Source organism: Vanessa cardui, chromosome 23 (assembly GCF_905220365.1).
Source record: "Vanessa cardui chromosome 23, ilVanCard2.1, whole genome shotgun sequence".
Lineage (NCBI taxonomy): Eukaryota > Metazoa > Arthropoda > Insecta > Lepidoptera > Nymphalidae > Vanessa > Vanessa cardui.
Window position 1 is genome coordinate 4,477,611 of NC_061145.1, and position 13,886 is coordinate 4,491,496.

General features: G+C 32.5%; 1 protein-coding gene and 1 non-coding gene across 2 annotated transcripts in view; both read left to right on the forward strand.

Annotated features, from left to right (window-relative positions):
- Positions 1 to 3,825: 3,825 nt before the first annotated feature.
- Positions 3,826 to 3,897, forward strand: Trnae-cuc. The gene has a single exon. It is a non-coding gene; the product is annotated as a tRNA-Glu (tRNA).
- Positions 3,898 to 10,269: 6,372 nt separating this feature from the next.
- Positions 10,270 to 13,886, forward strand: part of LOC124539920 — a 44,605-nt gene continuing 40,988 nt past the window's right edge. Inside the window, exon 1 of the mRNA XM_047117298.1 lies at positions 10,270 to 10,408. The gene's annotated coding sequence lies outside the window, so the exon portion shown is untranslated. The remainder of the gene's footprint in view (positions 10,409 to 13,886) is intronic.

Below are 13,886 nucleotides of genomic sequence, written 5' to 3' on the forward strand. Positions count from 1 at the left end.
TCCGTTTTGTTTTGCTCCGGCTAATCTTTGGAACGGCTGGACTGATTTTGATGGGATTTTGATGGGCTGAAAGCTGATGTTATGATTATTGATAATATTATATATTATTGACTTATCTCGGATCTTTCCATTTATCATAAGTCACATATTAGTAAATGATTCAAAATCAACGCTATCTTCATTACATTAAGATTTAAAGTTAAAAAAATATATCACAGATGGTACCAGCAATGATGGGAATGATGGGTATGATGTCCTTCAAAGGAATGATGTTCAGTATGATGTCATTCATGATATCGAAGGTGAGTCAAAGCTTAGGGATAATTAATATTGCTGATGAATCACGAGATCAACCTTATCGCTCTTAATTCCAGATGATGCTACTGATGAAGATATTGGAGAAGAAGGGAGGTACAGGGGGCAGCGGTGATGTGGTATGTTTGTACATAATAAAGAAAACAATGGAATATTTCAGCTAAGATTTTCAGATTTGTATACATCCAAGATACGTTGGAACTTCCGTGATTGTCAAAATTTCATCATCATCATCATCATCATCAGTCCGTTTTTGTCCGCTGTTGGACATAGGCCTCTCCAAATGCATGCCACTGTGGTCTTTATCCGGCTACTCGCATCCAGCTCCTGCCTGCCGCCTTGCGTATATCGTCACTCCACCGTATCTGAGGACGTCCTACACTACGTTTGCCGAGACGCGTTTTCCACTCTAGAAAACGTTTTCCCCAACGGTGTTGTATAGCACCCCTCTAATGTCAAATAGCTCTATATATAAATTAACCACAAAAACCACTTTTTTTAAATCTTCTCACTTGTTTTATTGGGCACCAGGTACACACATAATTTTATACAAATGCATTTGCACTAACTAATGAGACTACAAATATTTATTTTATTTATTTAATTTGTCATTATGTCATTGCAATATTTTATTTACATATGAGACGCGGTCAAAAATTATTCAGTAACAATTTTTAATTCTTTTATAATCAAAATGTATTAGATATATTTAAACACAAATGTTATGAAGATAATAAATTTCGAAATTTCATAAAGGGATGGGCCGCAGGCGGTGGTGGCGGCGCCTGGATGCCAGCAGGTATTATTATACCCGTATGATCAGCAATACTTACCAGCAATGCAAATATAACCGAACAATTTAACCATCCAGGTGGACCAGACTACAGCGGAGGCGGATACGACGCAAACGGACAATGGCAAAGCAGATCAATAATAGAAGATCCAAAACTTATAAACAATAACGGAGAGTCTATAGTATCGTACGCAAAACCCATAATCAGATACAATAACAAGGTAAACGATAAACCTATATCATTACTGAAGAACCTCAACGACGAAGTTTTAAAAATGGAACAATTGAAACCGAAGTCTAGGAAGAAAAGAGGTATCATTGACATTATCCAAAACGCCTACTTGTATTGGGCTAGAAGAGTACTAGGCATTGGAACTCAGAAGTTAAATCATCCCAAATATAAAGTGATCAATGGCGTCAAATATATATACCATCCAATGAGGAATACAATGAAAACTAAATCACCGAAAGAATTGAATCATTTTGTGAAGAATAATGAAGTTGAAGTCAAACCGATTGTTGTTGATGACTTCAATAAAGGTGAAATCGTTGAAGGTCCGATCGAGAGCAGGATGATAAGGAAAAAGTTTCATAAAATGAAAGATAATGTCAACGATACTGTTGACGATAATCCGTGGGAATGACTATATTATTTGATGAAGTTTTATGTATTGGAGAATATTGTCGCTCCAGACTTTAAATCGTTTATATTCTTATAATACAAGTGGTAGGTTTTGTGTGTGCAGTGTCATTAGATTTAGCAGTGGCGTATTTACCAATAGGCTAAGAAGGCTGGAGCCTATGGCGGAAGATTTAGAGGGGCGGCAAATTTAGCCCAAATTTGTTATTATCTTACAGAAATTTTTAAAAAATCTTATAATTATATGTATGCACATTACGTCCGTAAGCCGTATACTCGTCACTACATAGCGGGTTGGAAAACGAATCTAGTAACTGACTGAAATATCACCCAGTTTATAATCACACTAATAACGGGAAAAAACCGATGTAATGAGGACGATAGAACTCAAATTATAAATGTGGCAAAAAAACGTAGGGGCGGCAAAAATCGAATAGCCTGCTAGCCTACTAGCAGCAGATTTGTAAATCCGCCACTGAGAATTATTTTTAATTTATTAAAAGATACTTATTTATTTATTGTAATTAAGATAGATACTCATTTGTAATTAATGTACTTATTAGGTTATTATTTATTCCAATATATCGTGTTATTATAAATCATAATATAATAAATAGTAAGTCAGAAATAATTTGATGTTTTATTAAATAGTAAACAATTAATTTAAATTTTCTTGGTGGTAGCATTTTGTGCAAGCCAGTCTGGGTAGGTACCACCCACTCACCAGTTATTCTACCGCCAAATAATAGTACTCAGTATTGTTGTGATCCGGTTTGAAGGGTGAGTGAGCCAGTGTAACTACAGGCACAAGGGACATAACATCTTAGTTCCCAAGGCTGGTGGTACATTGACAATGTAAGGAATAGTTAATATTTCTTACAGCGTCATTGTCTGTGGGTGATGGTGACCACTTACCATCAGGTGGCCCATATGCTCGTCCGCCAACCTATACCATAAAAAAAAATATCTTTATTCACGTAGGAATTAAAAACATTAAATGCTTCAATATGTACAAATATGAATTAAAATAGTTTATGGATAAATATTACCCACGTGGAATGGTGGCAAAAATGCTAGCAGCATTACCCTTTTGAAAATTAACGTAAATAGTAAACAATTGATATTTAAGGAATATATATCAATTAATAAGCTAAAACACTTTATCAAGGATATTTCGACTGATAATAATTTTATTATGATAACTCAACACCGGATCGGGAGAACAACAACGCATTTACTTCTAAGCTTTGTTGCATATAATATATTTCATCACGCTTTTTTAGAGGAACTACATTTCACTATCAAGACACTATAAATTATATAATTTCTTCGTTTTAAACTGCTTGTCTGTTTTATCTTTGTCGGGTGCAGTTCGAAAATAAAAATAAAACTAAATATAGTGTAATAAACGAAAGCTAACATACAATAGATATAAGACTGCATAACCTAATTTGTCTTTCAATTCATATATAAATATATTGCTTTACAAACACAATTTCACATTTTTCAATTTATATAGGCTTTATTTTAAAGCTTTAAAATGAACTTTAAACCGTTAATACGAAGAAAATCTAATAAGAATTAATATACATATTTTTAATACCAATTAGTAATTTTTCTGATCAGCGCCATCTCGTGACAAATCTTGAAACTATTTCAAACCCATACAAAGACCAACAGATAATCAACTATTTACATTATTTCTTGTAGTTATCACTGAAATATGTAGATGTCACTCTCAGCCAAGCAAATAATATTTACTTTCATGTATAATGTTATATTATTAGAATTACGATAAATCCTAATGTAATGTTAAAGAAAATAAAGAATTTTTATTTTTTTTTTATTTTTATGTAACCTAATATGACGACAATATTTTTTATAATATACTTCATATGGGTATATGGACCATTATAAATTTATAGTAGGTACACACTACACATTGATATGGCATAAGGCATTTCATTTATTATTTTCCATTTAATTTAATATTAATATTTAATGTATTATATTCTCTTAAATTATAAATCATGTTAATGGAGTATTTAAATATCATTTTTTCGTACCACTCGTATCATCCGATATGGTCTAGTGGCTAGGATACCTGGCTCTCACCCAGGAGGCTCGGGTTCGATTCCCGGTATCGGAATATTTATTTTGCAAATATAATTTATTTTTTTAATTGCACTCCAACATTTTCATAGCCAAAGGTTATTGTTAAAATAACATCTCACGACAAATTAACGTCTTACCAAGGAGAACTTATATATTTTTGTCATTATACTCATGCCGCTATGTCCCTGCGTTTTAAATCCGTAACATCTTCGAAAATATTAATTTCAATTTCACACTTGGATAATGCTGTATTGAGTAAAATCGCTTCGAAAAAATGCCATTGATGACATAAAAAGTAAAGAATAAAATGGTTTTTGTGGGATATCCCTAAGAGTTCGACGTATACCACCGCGAACTTTTTGAAGACCTTTATAAGGTACCAAATATTGTACTTTTTAAGGTGCACATTATTATGATTTATCTCAAAGAGTTTAGCCATTATTCGCGCAAGCCCAAAAATGTGTTTATTTATGACATCATATAAGAAAATCCTTAAGCATAAGCAATCAGTGTTTCCTTACCATATAGTACATCTAAACTAATATTATAAAGAGGTAAAATTTGTAAGTTTGTAAATTTGTATGTAGGGGTTAATCTCTGGAACTCATAATCCAAATCTAATTTTTTTTTAACTGGCGGAAAGCTATATTATCCCTGAGTACTATAGGCTATAAATTGTTTCTATAACCGAGCTATCACAACTTTTGTCTAGCAAGTCGGAAAAAAATACCTCATAATACAGAATTATTTGCGTGCGCTGCCTAAACAGTTGCTTAAAATTAAAAATAATGTATGGCTCTCTGGTTCGTCTTAATTATTTCTACAAAAAAGTCCGCGGTACCATATCTCTATCTTTTATAAGTATTTTATCTTTTATACTTCTTTTATTGCTTTAAAAACATTTTTTTTCGGCATACTTACGTTTAGTTGATTATTTAAACAACAATATATTAATTGTTATGACAATAAATTATTTCAGTATCACAAGAACATCATACAGATAAGATTTGCCATTTACAGTATATCAATTAGTCACACAGTTTCGGAGATAATATAAAATTACTAAAACGCAAAATGCCCCTAGCATAACTTTCATTGTACATTGTACACTGTGCGGGCCCGTGCTCGAGAAACTAGCACTGAACGTGCGCAGCGTCTATCTGATTTAAGGCAGCATGTCTCTGAAACAAGGGATAGGGAGACTAGCGGTATTCACATTATCACTTTCTCTGGAAAACCGAAAATCACGCGGGCGAAGCCGCGGGCGGCCGCTAGTGTATTATTATACACAAAAACCTTGTCTCGAATCACTTTATTAGAAAAAACCGCATCAAAATCCGTTACGACATTTTAAAGCATACATAGGGACAGACAGCGGTAAGCGACTTTGTTTCATAGTAATTAGGGATTATGATAAATTGTCAATTTATAAGTAAAATCTCCCTTTCTTAACCATAGAGGATGTAAGAGACGTGTAAGATTTCGCCCCTTTTAATGTAACCGCTTCGCTAATGGGCTGGTTCCTATCATTAGCCGTACAATTAACATTGAAAGGTTAATTCCTCGAATCACAGTTAACACGGCATGAAAATTTTTTGAAAAACGAATGACGTTTTATTTATTTTTTAATTTTGGTACCTATCACAATTGGCCAAGGCTGTTTTTATTTAGATGCATTCTAATTTATGACATTTACGAACGAGCATTTATAAAAAATCTCGATATTTTTCAACCGACTTCAAAAAGGAGGAGGTTATCAATTACTATATTTTTTTATATAAAATACAGACCGTATTTTTTATGTTTGTTACCTCATAACTTTTCATTGGGTGGACCAATTTTGTTTGATTTTTGTTTACTTTAATTTTCATGAATTCAAAGGTGGCGGGAAACACTTATAAAATGAATTTATATAGCTTTCGTTAATCTTATACTGAATAGTATTTTATTTTCTATATAAATAGTCACATTTTTGGATTATTTTTAGATTTCTATGAATAGTTTGGCTTAGTAAATAAATATTTTATATGATTATTAGCCACGTAATGGTAAGTGGTTACCACCGGCCACTGGCACAGACATAGTCATAAGATATTAGCAGTAAAAAATACTAATCATTTATCATTCCTTTGTACTTCTCACTTAGTCTTTTAAATGGAACAGATAATAATTTAAGATAATACTTAATATTACTGTTTGGCGGTAGAATATCTAATTAGTGGGTAGAACTAATATGCCGTACCTGCACTAAGGGTAACTACCAAAAGTTTTAAGTAGTAGAAGTAAAAAATACATACCTAGGTAGGTAGTAGGTACTCATTGCAAATGCTTACAAAATTGTGTAAGCATTATAACTATAAGATATTATTAGGAATACTATCGTATACTACCTGTACTTATGTTACACTTTAACCACTAATATCTCGAATTAAAACAAAACAGATGGAGCGTGTTGAACAATATTGTGCAGCAAAAAAGCGAATACAAAATCCAAAACGAATACAAATTTTATTTTACGATATAATTGATACATCAATGATTAATAATTAAAGACGTAACATCGGTTTGTTTTCTTGGTTGGTAATCATTGGAACTAATCATTATAATTCTAAAATAATCACTGGTAGAAAGCCACATTATTACTGAGTTCTAAAGAGTTCTAAAGATATATATTATATTTATATCATATCATTTTCTTTATTGATATATGTTTATAACTAAGTACAACAATCTGTAGAAACCCGTCGAGTTTAAATGATAATTCAATTGAAACAATAGTGAATGTACAGCATTTCTCGTTATAACAAACCACCAATGTACAAAGAACCACAAACTTTTATGTTATTGAAGTGTGGAAGATTCAAGGTATACTGGACAATATTGGCAACTTCCGAGAGTAATGATCATTTCATCTTTAACAAATAATTCATTGCATTATTAGTGTTGTTTACTGTATGAATTATGTTTGAGGAGGTTCCGTATAAAACATAGGTATATATCTAACACACTATAGAGCTGAGATGGTCCAGTGGTTAGAATGCGTGTATCTTAACCGATGATTGCGTGTTCAAACCCAGGCAAGCACCACTATATATAATTATGTGCTTAATTTGTTTTTATAATTCATCTCGTGCACAGCGGTTAAGGAAACTTGCATGTGTCTTATTTCATTGAAACTCTGCCACTTGTGCATTCCACCAACCCGCATTGGAACAGCGTGGTGGAATAAATGTTCCAAACCCTCTCCTTAATGGGAGAGGTGGCCTTAGCCCAGCAGTGGGAAATTTACAGGCTGTTACTTTACTTTACTACTTTTTTGTCTAACACAGGGATGTACCAAGTAGTAGTAGACATGTCATCATCCTGCCCTTATCCCAATTTTATTTGGGATCGGCGCAGCATGTCTACTCCTTCCATACTTCTCTGTCGGACGTCATCTCACAAGTAACATTATTTCTAACCATATCGTCTTTCACACAATCCATCCATAGTTTATTTGGTCGTCCTCTACCTCTATATCCATCCCCGTTCTATCTCAAGACCTTTCTTACAACATGGTCCTCATTCCTCCGCATATGTCCATACCATGACAGCCGATTTCAATGAATAAAAATGATTTTGCCAGTTCAAATAATAAGAAACGCGCACACAATTAAAAATTTTGGTTTAACTTCAAAGTGATAACTTTTACTTTCTATGTCAAGGACAGGATTCCATTACACCGTTAATAAAAATAATTTGTGGATAGTATTTTTGCTACTGTGTAAAAATGCCCGCGAATATTAAACATGTTGGGGTGGAGCGAATTACACCGTACTATAAACCGAGTTTAATTAGTCTTCAATTTTTAATAAAATCATAAAGGATTTGTGATATTATTTCAAATAAATAATATGTATTTAGTTTCGATTCTTGTTATTTGTGTATTTCAAAATAAAAAATAAAAATGTACTTCATTCAAGTCATGAAGCCAAGTAGTGAAGCTATCACCGGTTCGGATTGTAGATTCTACCAAGAAGAATCGGTAAAAATATCAGTAGTTATTCTTTCAACACTTAAAAACACAGTCATTTTAGTAAAATATAATTATACACATATGTATGGTATATATCCCACCTCAAAGTCAACAAGTATGAACTCCACGCTTTTTTACTGGTAGAGCTTTGTGCAAACCTTTGGGTAAGTATCACCCACTAATTAGGGATTGTCCGCCAAACAGCAATACTTTAATATTGTTGTATTTAAGTTTAAAACTCACTCTGAGTTTCATGGTAAGTTACAATGGAATTTATGTGAGACTGTTAAATATATATATTATTACAAACAGAATTACGAAATGATATTTTTTGAATATTTCAATGGCGGCCAACAGATATTTTCATTCTATGACAGGCAAATCGCCAAATATTCTGACAGCTAAGCGGATGAGCGATTTTCGCCAACCATCGTCCTTATATATCCGGTCACAGTGTTGCTTTTTGTGATTTTAATTTTCTTCTCATAATATATATGTCGAAACATCAAAAAATTTAATTAGGTTTTATTTATTTTTTTATCGTACATACTGGCAACGCTATTATGACGTAGAACAAGTGACAGCCAAAGAGTGATATTTCAGGGAATATCGAAAATTATTACGAACGTGAATGACTAGACTTATATATCGAATATCATCATGTCTGGTAACGAGTTGATGCTTAACTCCTCGTTATATATGTTTACCTTAAGACATTGTATTTATAAAGACAGCTCTAATACTATGTACATTGGTAACAATTTACCGTGTACGACGGTATATACTTATCAAGAAAACTTTATCATCGTCATCATCATCATCATCTTCCTGCCCTTATCCCAATTTTATTTGGGGTCCTTTCCATCCATACTTCTCCGTCAGACGTCATCTCTTTCTTCCCATATTTTCTTTCACACAATCTATCCATCGTTTCTTTGGTCGTCCTCTAGGATGAACGAAGGATGAACAAAGAACGAGAAGGTAGACCTTTATACCCTTCCACATCAAGAAAACTTTAGTAAAACCTAAATAAAAAGATACTATAATAAAAAAATTATTACAATTGGAGGTTCTTTTTGTAAGCGGTCACGGCTACTCGCCTCTATGCCTACAGTGCAACTATATATAAAAACTCCCCTTTTAATTTATCCATTCAGTGGTCAAGTTATACTAAATCTACGTTTAGCTATACAGTTGATATTGGCCCGTATTTGCGGTCAAAGACCCAGATCTTCACCTTGCTCTTGAACACGGTTTGGCAAACCGCGCTGCTAGTGATGTTTAAGTAGCATGTCGATAGTAGAATATAATAGAGGCAGAGAATGATATATATTTTTTAATAACTGTTGTTATTGTTAAGTATTTAGACTTGGAACAGTTACACAAAAAGCTTTTTAAAATGTTAATTTACTTTAACTATACACTATAAGGATTTTTTTAATACCTAATTAAGTGTTGGCAATAATGAATACGTAAATAAAAGGATATTTTTAGATATTTTTTACAATTTTATTAAATTCTTACAAATTTATTGTTCACAACTCAAATGATTGTTCATTAAAGTTCTAAGCTTCAGTGGTGCTTTTGACATTTCAATTTCAACAATTTAACTATGTGTAACCACGTGCGTGTAAACACGACTGTTAAATTATTTCATATTATAATTAAGTATAAGTGAAATAATTATAATCATAAACATTTTTTTTTATAACAGCGAACACTCATCAGCATTTCCCATACATATTAACATTATAGTAAAAATTCATATTATTTTCAATTAAATGGCATTAAAATATTTACTCCTGGCTCAAACTGGCTTACTTAACTTAACTATTTGCTAAAAACTCAGCTGTATTGTGCACTACTAAGTAGTAGTAGTAAGTAACAGCCTGTAAATCACCCACTGCTGGGCCAAGGCTAATGGGAGGGGAGGCCTTGGCCCAGGTTTGGACCCCGAGGAACCCGGAGGAACCCGAAATTATCAATTAAGATGCATGCGTTCTAACCGATGGGCCATCTCGGCTACACTACTAAGTGTTTATGATTAATATATCTTGATGTATAAAAAAATATCATTTTTTATAACAAGTTTTATATACTATGGCACTTCACCACATATTTGCATTTTAATTTTACTTCCTAAATACCGATATAAGTGTCGTCGAAGTTCAAAACGTAATTGTTGTTTTTTTGTATTTTATTCGCAAATCCATAGTAAATGTCATACATCAATCAAGCTCCCAGCCAATCGTATCGCATCAAACGTTGTTTATTTGACTTTTTTTCCTGTCATGATTGGAATAGAATATACAACAAATACAAACTATCGACAATTTCATCGACGTTTTCCCTTCACTGTTACATCTCGAAGGCGCGAAAGAGTACCTTCTCTCCACAGTCCGCAGCCACAGCTTAGTGGTACGACGTTGAACGTGTGTGCATGTCGCGTTGTGACTGACCCGTATACGAAAACGATTTTATTATCTGTGACTGACCAGTGCGACATTATTCCGGATTGAGCCGGATTGAGGTAACTTTATATATACATTTTTTTTTTATTAAATGAAAGTCGGTTGCTTTTAATTTTTTTTTTTCAGTGATAGTGAAAGTTATTTTAAATTAACTTATAATATAATTCATTGTTGAGTGTTTGTAAATAACGATACGTTACAACGTAGTGTGTTTTTTTTATATATTATATCGTTCACTGTTTCTGCTCTGTTAATATTTAGAAGCGAATAAGATTTTCTAAGATAATGACATTGTTGAGTTCGCGTAGCTGACATATTTTGTGACTATCACATACTACTTAGTATTGTCAACAATAGAAATGTCAAATTACTTATTCGTACCTATATTTTATTTAAATAATCGCTAAAAACCAATTGTGTGTAATAAGCCTAATTTTTTTTTTTTAATAATAGTTGACAACCCTAACTATAGTGTAACAGTACCAAGCCGTGCTGGGGGTTATGTGAGACTCCTGGATGGGTTACAGACTAAATTCTAAAACCAGCATAAGCTAAACATTTCAGGAACAACACATGATCACTTGCACATACTACATAGTATCCTAGATTATCAACCAAAACAACGAGCTAATTTTATTATATAAGTGTGTGTGTATGTGTGTGTGCTTTACTGGTGTGAGTGTATTTAGTAGCCAACGGTTGGTCTCTATTATTTTCGACACGGTCATAGATACCAAAACAAACCTAGTATGCAAATCAAAAGCTGATATAGTGATGTCGTTCTACAAACTCATTGGCAATATTCCACTAATGAGCCAAACAATTTACCGTAGGTCATAATGGCTAAATTGGCTAGTAAATCAAATAACTGACGGATATCATTTTTCACGTTAAAAAGATTGTCAGTATTAAGTTTTTTTGTTTTCAAAAGTATGTACTAGGCCACCTGTTAGAAAGTTACCAGTGACTCACCTTGGGATCTTACAAGTTACGTCCCTTGAGTCTGTTACATATCGCTCACCCTTCAAACCGGAAATAAGTATACTAATAGGTTATCTTTAGCTATTGTTATTAAGGTAGTGATGGGTATTATATAGCTACCGGGACTTCTATTGCCTCGACAACTTCTGACCAGAGCAAGTTCTAGAAGACTTTGTTTATTTAAGAATTATTTTATCCTGTACTTCTGTACAGAATTTTTGTCGAGAATATAAATGGCCTAAGATATAGGCAAATTTCAACAAAGATTCTGCCCATGTGTATTCATTAAAATACGAACTTTTCCTCAAATGGAAGTCTTAGCCCAGAAGTATATTTCGAGGCTGTTTTGAGACTTTTGTGTCCAGAAGATTTTTCAACTGTTGTTCGTTTGTTTGAATCTATCAAAAACTATATAACTCAAGTCAGTTAATATAAGGCCGGTGCTTTTTTATCATTAATCATTTATCCAAGGAGTTTTGTTGTAGGATTTTAGATTACGGTAATTTTGATGTGACCTCATTATCAGCATCAAGATCTTAATAAGGTTATCGATGATGCAAAGCTGACATTAGTTACTCAAAAGCATAGAACTCTTAAAAAAATTGGGCAACGAATTATCATTTTATAGAATCTTTCATTGCTTTCGAAGTGATTTTAAAGCAATCGATCGAACACATTCGAAATCACAGCCGTATTCAAATAGAAAGCATTCCCGATCGCGGAAGTGCCGAATTTTCTCTATTCTATTTCATTATTAAGTCGACCAAGCTGTAATAATTGGTACAAATATTAATAATAATAAATATTAAGGTTATTTCGGAATGTTATTAAAGTTCAAGTATTACTTATGTAATTAAACTAACTACTACTAATGCTATATTACGAAAAATTGGATATAATAAATCCCAGTATTTTATACATCCAGATTTTCTACCAGCAAACTGTAATACTTAATATTGTTGTAATATTTTGTAGTGAAGGTTAAATGAGCCAGTGTAACTGCATGCAAATGGTACATCAAATTTTAACTCACGAGGTCGGTAGTGTATTGGTGTGACGTAAGGTATAGTTAATATTTCCAAGAGAGTTAGTCTATGAGCAATGGTGACCACTTACTATCATGCGGCTCATTTGTCCATTTGGCGCGTTTTATATAAAAAAGCAAGTGAATCTTAAGCGTTGATTACGGACGAATAAAAAGCCCATTGCGTATGTATTTTCTGTAATGGCGCATCATGGATTCTTAACGTTTATTTTTCTTAATCGCTTAGCACGAGGTAAGCTTGACGAGGAAACCTTCAAATGAAAAATAACTTATCCACCTATTCTCCTATATCCAATTTATTTTGGATAAGTTCCAAAACCTATCTTCAAAATAGTATTCGATACAATGGAACAGATACTTGCTGTTACTTTAATAAAGGTCTAATTGAACAGATCTGATATGATCTCTGCTGTTAAATTATTTAAAATTAGTTCATAAATTTAATTATAAAAGGCAGCTAAACATTTTATATAAAAATTTGAAGATGCTGCGATGCGATGATATTCGGTTAGTATGTATATTATCTGTATCTCCACATAGTATAAAACAAATTAGCTTTCCGTTTGTATGCCTGGTCCTATTACACTACGCAACGTATTTGAATCCGGATTTCATAAATAAACAAATTAATTACATAGTAAGGTTTATATGTATAATACATGCATATACTAAAGTAGAGAAACGCCGAGAAAAAAAAGGCTTTTTTCTTTTTCTTTCATCTTCAACCTTAATGTACCCGCGGCGGATGGTTTATAATTATAATAAATTAATTGTATTTCATTAACATACATACATGTATGTATGAGTAATTTAATTATTAGAGGAATGCCTGTACAACTTATTCCAATCTGAGAAAGAAAAATAAACAAATTTAAATTTACATGTTTCATGTTGTAATAATAGCACATACATACATATTGTGCACTTGACACTGGATGAATATGTCTTTATTGATGATACAACATTATTTCACTTAAATACTTACATTTCTTTCTTTATTTTTTCATATTTCAGAGAACGGCTTCGAAATTCAAAAATATATTTTTTAAAATAAGTAATACATTAGACAAAAATACGAAACTTATCAAATGTTTACATCTTTACTTTGTTAATAGGTGCTTAAAATGTTTTGTCTCTTTCCAACACAGTCAATTAGACATTCGACAGAAAAAGACAGTTCACTGTTAAACACCAATCACAAATTAAAACGTTCTAAATTATTACTTAAAACTAGTTAAACAATATGAATTACATTTTTAACTAGTAGTCGCCCGCGGCTTCGCTCGCGTTTTAGGATGTCGGTTGTCACGTGTCAGATAAAAAAGTAGCCCATGTCCTTTCTTGGAGTTAAAGTTTGCTTCATACCAAATTTCATCAAATTCGGTTCAGCGGTTTGGTCGTGACAGACAGACAGACAGACAGAGTTACTTTCACATTTATAATATTAATAAAATATAGATATACCTTAAAGACTGTCATTTTGAAACCAATTTGTTATACGGTTTCAATAG